Genomic DNA, 10,017 nt, shown 5'->3' on the forward strand with positions numbered 1-10,017 from the left:
AGATGTTCCTTACCAGCATGCATGGACCGTGGTCCAGAGAAACTATTCTTAGGGCTAGGAGAGTCATTCAGTCTCTATAGCTCACTGTCTTCTCTACTGGCATGGCCAGCAAAGATGATAATTGGCAACAGTGACAATGATTTTTTTCATGTGGTATCTGGACAACAGACAACAGCTCAAAACCAACTCCTTGCAGAGGTGAATGGAATTTTGATGGGGATAAAGTGTGCAGAGCGTCCTCAAGGGTGCATCTAGACATGCAGACACATGCAGTTTGTAGCACTGCTAACCTCTTTGTGGAGCCACCAGCTGCATGCCTGGAATATTAACACATGCCCTGCACTGCAGATTTGTTGTGAAGGGGCAAAAATTTGCTACCAGGAAATCGTGGTACTGAAAAAAAATCTCTGGGGAAAAAAAGCAGTACCGAGCACGTGTCCTCAGAAATGCTCTGGCTGCTGGTCAAGCGCTGTGCTGCCAGTTCTGCATCCCTGCTGCACTAGGACACTAGTAACACTGCTGGGGCCAGCACAGGTACTGGGTCCAGCCTCCCCTCCCCTACCCAGGACGATTTGTTGCATGCCAAAGCTCATGTGCAGGGGTGCGTGATTGAGCACAAATCAGCAGCACGAACTTTTGGTGCTACAAACACACACCCCTGCATATGGGGACGCACCCTAAGAGACTAAATGGTTCAGCAAAGGCATGACCTTTCATAGGCAACATCCTACTTTAGCAGCTGCTATCACAGTTGGCATAATGAGCTCTCATTTGTGAATCATGTTGTGGGATCATCTCTCTGTAATCTTCTATTACTCTTCCCAAGCTGGTTAAGTACATAATTGAATCAGAGGTTCGACAATCCAGTGTCCTTCAGTGGCTTTTCTAGCACTAGGCTTTGTAAGGATGATGCTCCAGTTTTCTGTATACATTCCTTGATTTATTTCATGTGTCTGCATTGCTTCAGCTATGAATCACATGGCCAAATCTTCTTGGTTGGAAAACAGAATTCCCAGGATTTTCTCTGCCAAATGATGGGATTCCATTACTGATGCAGTCTAAAAGGAACCAGGAGGCAGCAGGGGATATTTTTAAAAAACATAAAACTTTCTTGACAATTCCCAAATGTCACTACCTCTCATTTGAAATGTTTTGGAAACCACGAGTGAGATCCTTTTTGCTTAGCTTGGGGAAAATCGACACTCAGTCATGTTGGACAGGATCCTCTCAGAGCATCTAGAAAAAAAGTTCTTCCATTACTTTTGACAAAGGCTTAAAAGGACTGTTTTAGAGGGAACAAAGGGGGATTGTAATTTTAACACTAAAAGCTTGAGCTATTGTCAAAGCATGCTCCCTGCCTACTGCTGCCTAGTTCTTGCTGATGGTCACAGAAAATGTTCTGGCTGACTGGGTGAGAGGTTTAGCCTACCACTGAGATTAGTTGACTTCTTAGGCTGTGATTTGACAGTTGCTTAGGGGGCCTGCAATAACCTATAATTAGGTTTCTCTGACTATTGTTCTGATAATTCATAATTCTGAATCACCTGAGTCACTCTTAGATATACAAAACATGTTCTTGCCAACCCTCATCTATATGACATCAATGAAAAATACTTGCATCATCAGACCCAAATTTTGTATTTGATGTTTCTAAACAGGACAACATTTTAGAATGGGTTTCTCTTTCCAGGTTGTAATTCGGCAGCGTGCCCTACTTAATTATCTACACTTGCATATATTAATGAGCATGTTTTTTGATACAATACTTCCCATTACACGTGCAATTAATGTGAAACAATAAACTCCAGAGCAGTTGGAGCCAGAGTAAACTGTTCTTGGGCTCAGCATTTACATGTGTAGTCTAGCCCAGGACAGCAGCAATTTGAGACGAGGCGGAGCAGGCCTACAGCTCTCTGGGTAGACCGGGCGCAATCTATGCCTGCGGTCAGTGTCTACACATGCATTTTGGCACAGTAAATTACCCCACTCTAGAGAGTTATCCTACTAACAGAGAAGTTAATTATTTTACTGGAGCTTATGTAGATGAGTTTTACTGTAGGTCCACATTTTACTGTGGAGCTACTTAGTAAAGCATAAGTGTAGATGCACCCAGTGCATTATTTCAGTCCACCTGTATTTTGTGTACTTCTCTTCTTTACTTACTGCATTGTCTACTCTTCAAATCAAATAATTGTACCTGTTAATATTATGTTTTGGTAGAATCCTGGAGTACAGCCCTAATCAGCCAGATACGTATTGCACAAATGATGATTATTTGTCCTATCTCAGATCTCTTAAAAGAAAAGGACAACAGGTGGAAAAAACAAACAGCTGGGGAAACAGAAGGCAACCTTGAAGAGATTGTAGTCCATGGGGTAAGCAGTTAATGATCACAAGTCACACCATCTGATAACCCATTGTTGAGTGCTCTACAGTGGTCATAGTCAAAGTAATTGTTAAGGAGGGGCACAGAGGGAGTTCTGTGTATTTTTATGGGAAGATCCATCCAGGCATCAAGGGCAGTACGGGAGAAAGAAAGAAGGTGCTTGTTTGAAAATTTGACAAGTAGCTGAAGAAGGCTGCAAGAGCAGAACTCAATAGCAGATGACTACAGTAAGGATAAGTTAGGGGTCTAACAGACAAAAACTTACTCTCTAGTGCAGGGGTGGGCAAAATGTGGCTCGTAGGCCGGATGCGGCCCGCCAGGACATTCCATCCAGCCAGTGGGACCCCTAAAAAATTTAGAAAATGAATATTAATCTGCCCCTGGCTGCCTGTCATGAGGCCCTCAATGGCTTGCCAAAACTCAGTAAGCGGCCCTCTGCCCAAAATAATTGCCCGCCCCTGCTCTAGTGTGTCTAGAAGGTGTGGAGAAATTCAAGAGGTGCAAAGCAGGATCATGACATCACTGATATGAGAAGCCAGGAAAATTGTCTTTATACCATTGTTTTGATGTTACTAGAGAGAGATGACACACTTCAAGTCTAAAAAATAGCAGCTGTCAACATGGAAGGAAAAAATGGTGAGAAAAAAGGAAAGAAACAGTGAGGAGAAGGCTTTGAGAGTTGGAGATTAAGAGCTCAGTTTTAGTCATACTGACAGCTGGACCATTAGAAGATGTCAAACAGACAAGCCAAGGTTTTAGTTTTAGCAGAAGAAGATAGGGCCAGAGCATAGAGATGCTAGAGGAATTCATGTTTATGAATGGCTTTGTTCAGAGAGAGGGTGTAGAGGGAGAAGAAGTGTCCAAGGACATATGCAGTTTCAAAAGTAATAAAAAGCTGGAAGTTTGACACTAATCTCCATGGAACTCTTGCTAGAAATATCTTTCCAGTTTGAACAAATTCAGTTCTTGGCCACTCGTTTCCTGCCTTTTCGCCAATTTTCAGTCCAGGGAGCCAATTTTCCTCTTTCTCTGCAACTCTACAATTTAGGTAATTTATATTTCTGCCAGCAGAAAATCCCACAAGCACTAAAATGTTCTGACTAAATTAGAATTAGGACCAAATGTTGCTCCTCTCATCCCAAACATGCATATCTTTCCCTTATTCCCTTCCTTATGAGAACTTTGGGACCCAAAGCAGTGCAGAACTACAATGGAGATAGGTTGTGAACAGTTGTTTGGAGGTACTACAGTCTCTTGTTTCCAGAGCATTGTTCCACAGAGACTTAGTCTGCAAGTTTACAAAGGGGAAAAATATTTTTTTTACTTTTAATAGTATTATTTGTATTGCAATAGTGCATAGAAACCCCAGTAGAGCAGACCCCCATCATACACAAACTCATTTTACTACTGTACTAGGTAGTTCCTATTTGAATCACTTATGATCTAAATGACCACAACAGACAATGGCTGGGATGGGAAACAGATATAATGAGGTAAAATGGCTTCCCTATGAGTCCTCGCTGGCATAAGTAGAAATAGGGTAGAGTCCTCCTACAAATCCTGGTCTAGACCCGCGGTTCCCACTCTGTGGTATGGGTATCACCAGTGGTATGCAGACAACCTGTCAGTGGTATGCATTAACAGCTTTATTATAATTACTTTATATGACAAAAATGTGCTGGTGGTACTTAAGGTTGTATTGTTTTAAGTTGGTGGTGCTCAATCTGTCAGCGTTTGGGAACTACTGGTCTAGCCCATTATCCTATTAAGAGTAGGGGTGTAAGTGGTTCAACATCCATCATAAACTGTAGTAATTGGCACCAGAGTATGAAGTATGGGAGCATATGATCCTTTCAGTTCAGTCTGGGTGTAGGTCATATAAGCAAATCTGGTTAATAATTCATGTCTTGGTTTTGAATCTCACTTAGCCTTTATGTTCTGATTTTACCCCATTTTACCCTAAAAGTATTATTATGCTGTTTTTCCAATTCATGTTGAAAGGATTTGGAAGAGGAATTGGATCAAGATGGTGACTTGATAGTAGGACTGTGCATATTTGCTTAGTAAATTATTAAAAGTTAGTAAGTGAGGGACCAGAAACATTACCAAGTGATTTATTCTAAGCCAGCATAGCAAAAATTCCAAATTTCACCATCAAATATTGTAAATTTTGTTGCATACAAAGTAAGCCCAAATGAGATATACCTTATTCTGAGAAGGCAGAATGAAGAAAATAAGATTTTTCCATAGTCATGACTGAATTCTGGCCACATAGAGCAGGGGGCAGCCTCTCCTTTTCAGAGTCACTTGCCCTCCCCTGCCTGATCAGCCAAATGCTAACGATTTAACCCTGCCACAGTCGCAGGTAAAAGCTGCTGCCAATTTGTCAGTGACTTTGATAGGGTTAAATATCTAACTTTTGAAAGAAGTCACCTCATTGCTTCAAACATACAAAATGGACTGTAGTCATCTGCTATTGGGATGAGTTAATATTTGGGGGACTATAAGTTTGCAGGGTATACAAGTACTATAAATACAATTTAGATCTATTTCTAGCAGCTATTTCAATTTTTGAGAAAAAAGAATGACTATCAATATTTAGTGCTGGTAAATCATAACCCAAATATTTTTAATAGAAGTGCACCAATACATCGGTCCATATCATATCGGCACTGATAAAAGGAAAATTGACATTATCGACAACTGTGGTATTTTTAGCTTATGTGGCCAATAATGTTGCTGATAAATGCTACTTGCACACACACAGCTGAAGCATGCACACTGCCAGGAGTGCAGCCCGGCAGCTTGGGGCAGCGTCTGGCTGGTAAATCAGTGGGAGTGAAGGGCCGTGGGGGTGGGAAGGGGCATGTGGGGGTAGATTGAAGCTCATGTGATGAGGGAGGGAGTGGGGCTGGGGCAGGGGCACGCACAGATCCAGGGGGCACGTGCTCCCCATGCCTCCCCCTGGAGTGAGCACAGCAGTGAAAGATGCACCCCCTCCCCATTGCACACCCTGGATGAGCTGCCAGCTCTGTCCTGCACCCTGCCCCGCCCCAGCTGGGCGTTGCCTACCCCTGCCCCAATCCCATCCCCACTCCCTCCCTTACCGCAGGGGCCTCCATCTGCCACCCCTTCCCTCCCCCGTGCACCTTCCCCCAACAGACTTACCAACCGGATGCTTCTCTCCAAGCTGCTGGGCTGCATATCGGCAATCAGATTGGTATCGGTCGAGATAGCTGGTCAACAGCCGGCCATCAGAATTAGCCCAAAAAATCTTTGTCGGTGCACCCCTAGTTTTTAATAATCTCTGGTGGAGATGGAGACTAGAGTCATAAACATGACATCACCAAAACTTGCTTTCAAATCTGAATCAACATTCATGACAATTTTTTAAAATAAGTATGGCACCACCTATAATTTTTATAATTACTACCACCTACCTTCAAAAAGATAGAGTAACTCCAGATATGCTAAACCACGATAGGGGATTGTACATTGGCTTCTGAAGTGGTCTGGTTTCTCTGAAGGCTAGATTGTGACAACATTAGTATAATCCAGATTGTAAGTACTCCCACTGGCTTCAAAAGCACCAACACTGGCATGCTTTAATTACATTTGCGAATGGTTTACTAGACTCAACTGGACCTTTCACACAATATGAGGATATAACATTTGAGCCTGAAGAAATAGAAGATTTAATCATTTAATTCTGTTAGACTATGTAGTGGTTGCATCTACACATGTGCTTTACTGTGGAGTAGACTAATTAACTCCACAGTAAAGCATCACCATATACACATGGGCTAGTATTAGGGCATACTAAACTAATAACGCCTCCATAAGATAGTACTATTGGGGACAGTACTATCTTATGTCAGAGTAATTAACTGCAATCAAACTCATGTATGGATAGTGACTGAGGTGTATATTGGGCCCGGTCAGCCCAGCCAGCCAGGAGCCAGACTCCTGCTAGCCCCTCCACTGCCTGATGCCAACACCTGGAGCTTGGCCCCCAGTGGCTGACCCCAGTGCCTCCTGCCAGGCCAGGCCTGCTCTGCCCCAGCTCAGATTGCTACTGACCTGGGTGCATGTGTAGATGCTGAGCCCAGAAGCAGTTTATTCCAGCTCAAGGCGCTCTGGAGCTTAATTTCACCTTAATTGCACATATAGATGCACCCAGTATTATTAAGTAATAAGAAAAATGTATGTTATCAGATTCCCTAGTATGAGCATCAGTGTTTTAGGCTGAACTCTTATTTCAGCTTTTTTAAAATGCAGTATTGCAATGCTCACTGTATATAGCACAGCATGTAACCACATGAATAAGATAACACTAAATATAGCTTTCCTAAATCAATGTTGTTTATCTTCCATTACACTCTGACTACTGAATATGCCCTCTTTTTCTTTGCCCTAAAGTATTATGCCCATGCTTATTATAGACTACAGATGTTAAATTAATGGTCTGTAGTTTGGTAAAGTGGTGTTCCACTTCTCATCCACTGGTAGAATATTGGTACCATATTTACAGACTTCTAAACCTCCTGAAACCTCACATGAACTTGGAGAGTTTGATGACTTTTACTAACCCATGAAATCTAACCCCACATTTTCTTTCAAATACCAAGATAAATATTCTTGTAACTTTGTTGCTTCCCAGTGGGAACATCTACATATGCATTTGATATGAGATCAGTTTACTTGCAAGTAAACTACTTGCAAGTATATGCTCCCTGGCAGGCATCTATATATGCAGGGACATGGAAGCAGATTTGCTGCTCATAGCAGCAAACTGCTTCTGCTTCCTGCAGTCCTGCAATGGACCCCTGCCACCACCAAAAGGAGCTCGAGGCTCCAGCTGCAGCTGCCAACAGCCAACAACCCTTTTGAAAAGGCAGCCCCACTCCCTGATCCCTGGCCAGCTACTTCTGGGCTATGGCAAGTATGCACAACACAGGGGCAGCATGCAGCTGTTGCCTCATCTCCACCTTTGATTCCTCATGCCATGGCTGCTCTAGCCCCTGCCCCAGCAGTGATGCCCAGCACTCTAGGCTCTTGTTGGTCACCAGACTGACCTTGCTGACCACCACACCAACCATTGGCTGGCCCATGGCTGTCTGGGCCCTACCAGCTCTCCCATGCATAGCAACCACCTGCCTGGTTGCACTGCACCATCCCAGGGCCACCGCCACTATGAAACTACCATGTAGACCTCATCCTTCTGACTGGACCCCAACAGGGGATACCACCGCTGAGGCTGCCTTCACTTTCCTGGGCCTCTAGCCCCACTAGGCCAGGACTAGTGGTTGCATATCATCCAGCAGACCCAGGATGATGAGCATTAGCTGGAAGCATTCAGGATAACCTGAGCCATCTTCCTGGACCTCCTGGAGCAGCTCCATTCACACCAGGAGCAGCCATGTAGTCACCTCTCCCCACAGACACCTGGCTGGCCCTTGCCCTGTTGAAGTTGGCCATGTCTACCAGCCTCCACTATATGGGCCATATCCTTGGCATGGGCAATGCCACTTCTGGGAAGGTTGTCCTAGAAGTGTTCAGCACTCTCCAGGACCTGCTGGGGCACATGGTGCTCTGGGTGCATGACACCCTGGTGGTGGTGGCAGGGTTCCATGCCCCAGTGAATCAGGGCCCTGGACAGAAACTATATACCCATCACCTGCCCACCCCACAGTGACCACCCCTACAACATTCTGTTGTGCTCCAGGTCATTGTTGACCACTGCAGCACCGTCACAAATTTGAGTGCCACATGGGTGGGCAGTGGCCACAATGCTGTGTTTTGGAATTCCACCCTGTCAACCCTGGTGCAGAGCAACTGCTTCATGCCAGGGGTGCTGGATCTGCAGCTGGGTGCCATGGTGGTCTCACCACTCCTTATTAGGGACCCCACCTACCCTGGTTCATGTAGCCCTACATTGGACAGCTGGACCCCCACCATGCCCACTTTAATCAGTGCCTGGGCTGAATCCACACACTCTGGTGGAGCATGCCTTTGCCTGCCTAAAGGGATGCTGGTGTACCATCACCACCCAGCTTGAGTTTCCAAAGACAACATCTCTCGGGTCATTGTCATAACCTATGTGCTGCATAACATATGCGAGGTCCGGGGGAAGCTGTTTTGTGAGGCCTGGGCAGAGGAAATATGGTGGGTGGAAGAAACCTGGCAACAGAAGCACCAGCTGTGGTGGCTGCAAGAGCAGCAGGACCCCGCCCCCCCCCTCTCCCAGAGGTCCAGGGTGAGCTGTACACCTGCCAGTGGGGGCCAGGGCACTGGGTGTGAGAAGGTGAGAAGTACTGGCTGACCATCTCCTCCTGCAGTACCTGCTGTAGCCCACCTGGACAGCTGCCCATGGACCCTCCCCCCACCTCCACCCCCAGGACCATGCTCACTGCCAGAGCAACAGTTTTTATTCCTTTCACATAAAACAGTTCCCACCTGTCCTCTCCCTCCCCAACAAACTACCCCCTCACCCCTCCCTTCCTAACAACAGAACCCTTCCACCACCCATACTACCCACCAACAATAAAACACCATCTTCCCCATGCAAACTATTTACAAGTGAAGTGCTGTGCTTGTGTGCATGCCCTCCTGGTGTGGGCAGCTTTGAGGTGGGGGCACCTAGGTGGCAAAGCCCAGGGATAGGTGGCCAGTATCCCAGTCTCTGGCCATTCCTCCATGGGTGTGCACACTGTGGTGAGCCCAGCAGGTGGGGGGCTTACCCAGGGGCAATAGTAGCCGGTGGTCCTCCAGCATGGTGTATCCCCCTCCAGCAGCTAGTGTCCAGGGCCAGAAGGATCATTGTGCAAGCAGCTCCAGCTCCATGCCTGCATGGAGCCAGGTGAGCAGCAGGCCCGGGCCCGGGCTGGGGGGCTGGGTGGAGGTGGGCAAATGGGGCAGAGGCCGAAGCTGGGGCTCCTGGCCCAAGGAAGCAATGCTGGACCTCTGCTCGGGCTCAAAGGAGGGTCTGCAGGTGGGCAGTGGGTGGCTGCTAGGGGGCAGGGGGGCTTAGGGTTGGGGGCTGGGCAGTATGTAACACAAGGTGACCAACAAGGCCAGGAGAGTATCTAGTGACCGGTGGTCATCCTCCATAGCCTCCACTGCTCTGCCCATGACTGTGTTCTGCTCCCACAGGGCCTCCATCTGCTCATGCTCCAGGGCTAGGAACTGCCCCCTGAACTTTCGGGAATTTTTGGGCCAGCTTGCAGAGGCACTTAAGGCAAGGAATGTAGTGTCATGGGTGATCTAAATTACCCTGACATCTGCTGGGAGGAGCAGTCAGCCAGGTTGGACCGATCCAGGAGGTTCCTGGCTGAGATACAGGACCTCCACTTAACCCAGGAGGTGCACAGTCCCACCAGAGGAAATGCCCTGTTGGACCTGGTCCTGGCCACAGGCGATGATCTGGTAAGGGGCCTCCAGGTCCTTGACCACCTGGGTGATAGCGATCATCACTTGCTGGAATTCATCATCCAGCGCAAGGTGACAAGGGCCTGCAGTAAGGCGGTAGCCCTAGACTTCAAGAGGGCCAACTTCAAAGAGTTGAGGAGCTTGGTGGAAGAGGTGCTGGGGTTCTTGAGGGCAGGGGAACTCAGTGCCCAAGATGAGTGGTC

General features: G+C 46.7%; 1 long non-coding RNA gene across 1 annotated transcript in view; it reads right to left on the reverse strand.

The window, feature by feature from the left end:
- The window catches only part of LOC102382869, a 172,035-nt gene that overhangs the window by 63,586 nt on the left and 98,432 nt on the right, over positions 1-10,017 (reverse strand). The window contains exon 3 of the long non-coding RNA XR_323458.2: positions 5,555-5,693. This is a non-coding gene — a long non-coding RNA (uncharacterized LOC102382869). The remainder of the gene's footprint in view (positions 1-5,554; positions 5,694-10,017) is intronic.

The sequence above is a fragment of the Alligator sinensis genome, unplaced genomic scaffold, assembly GCF_000455745.1.
Source record: "Alligator sinensis unplaced genomic scaffold, ASM45574v1 scaffold165_2, whole genome shotgun sequence".
In the NCBI taxonomy this organism is placed as follows: domain Eukaryota; kingdom Metazoa; phylum Chordata; order Crocodylia; family Alligatoridae; genus Alligator; species Alligator sinensis.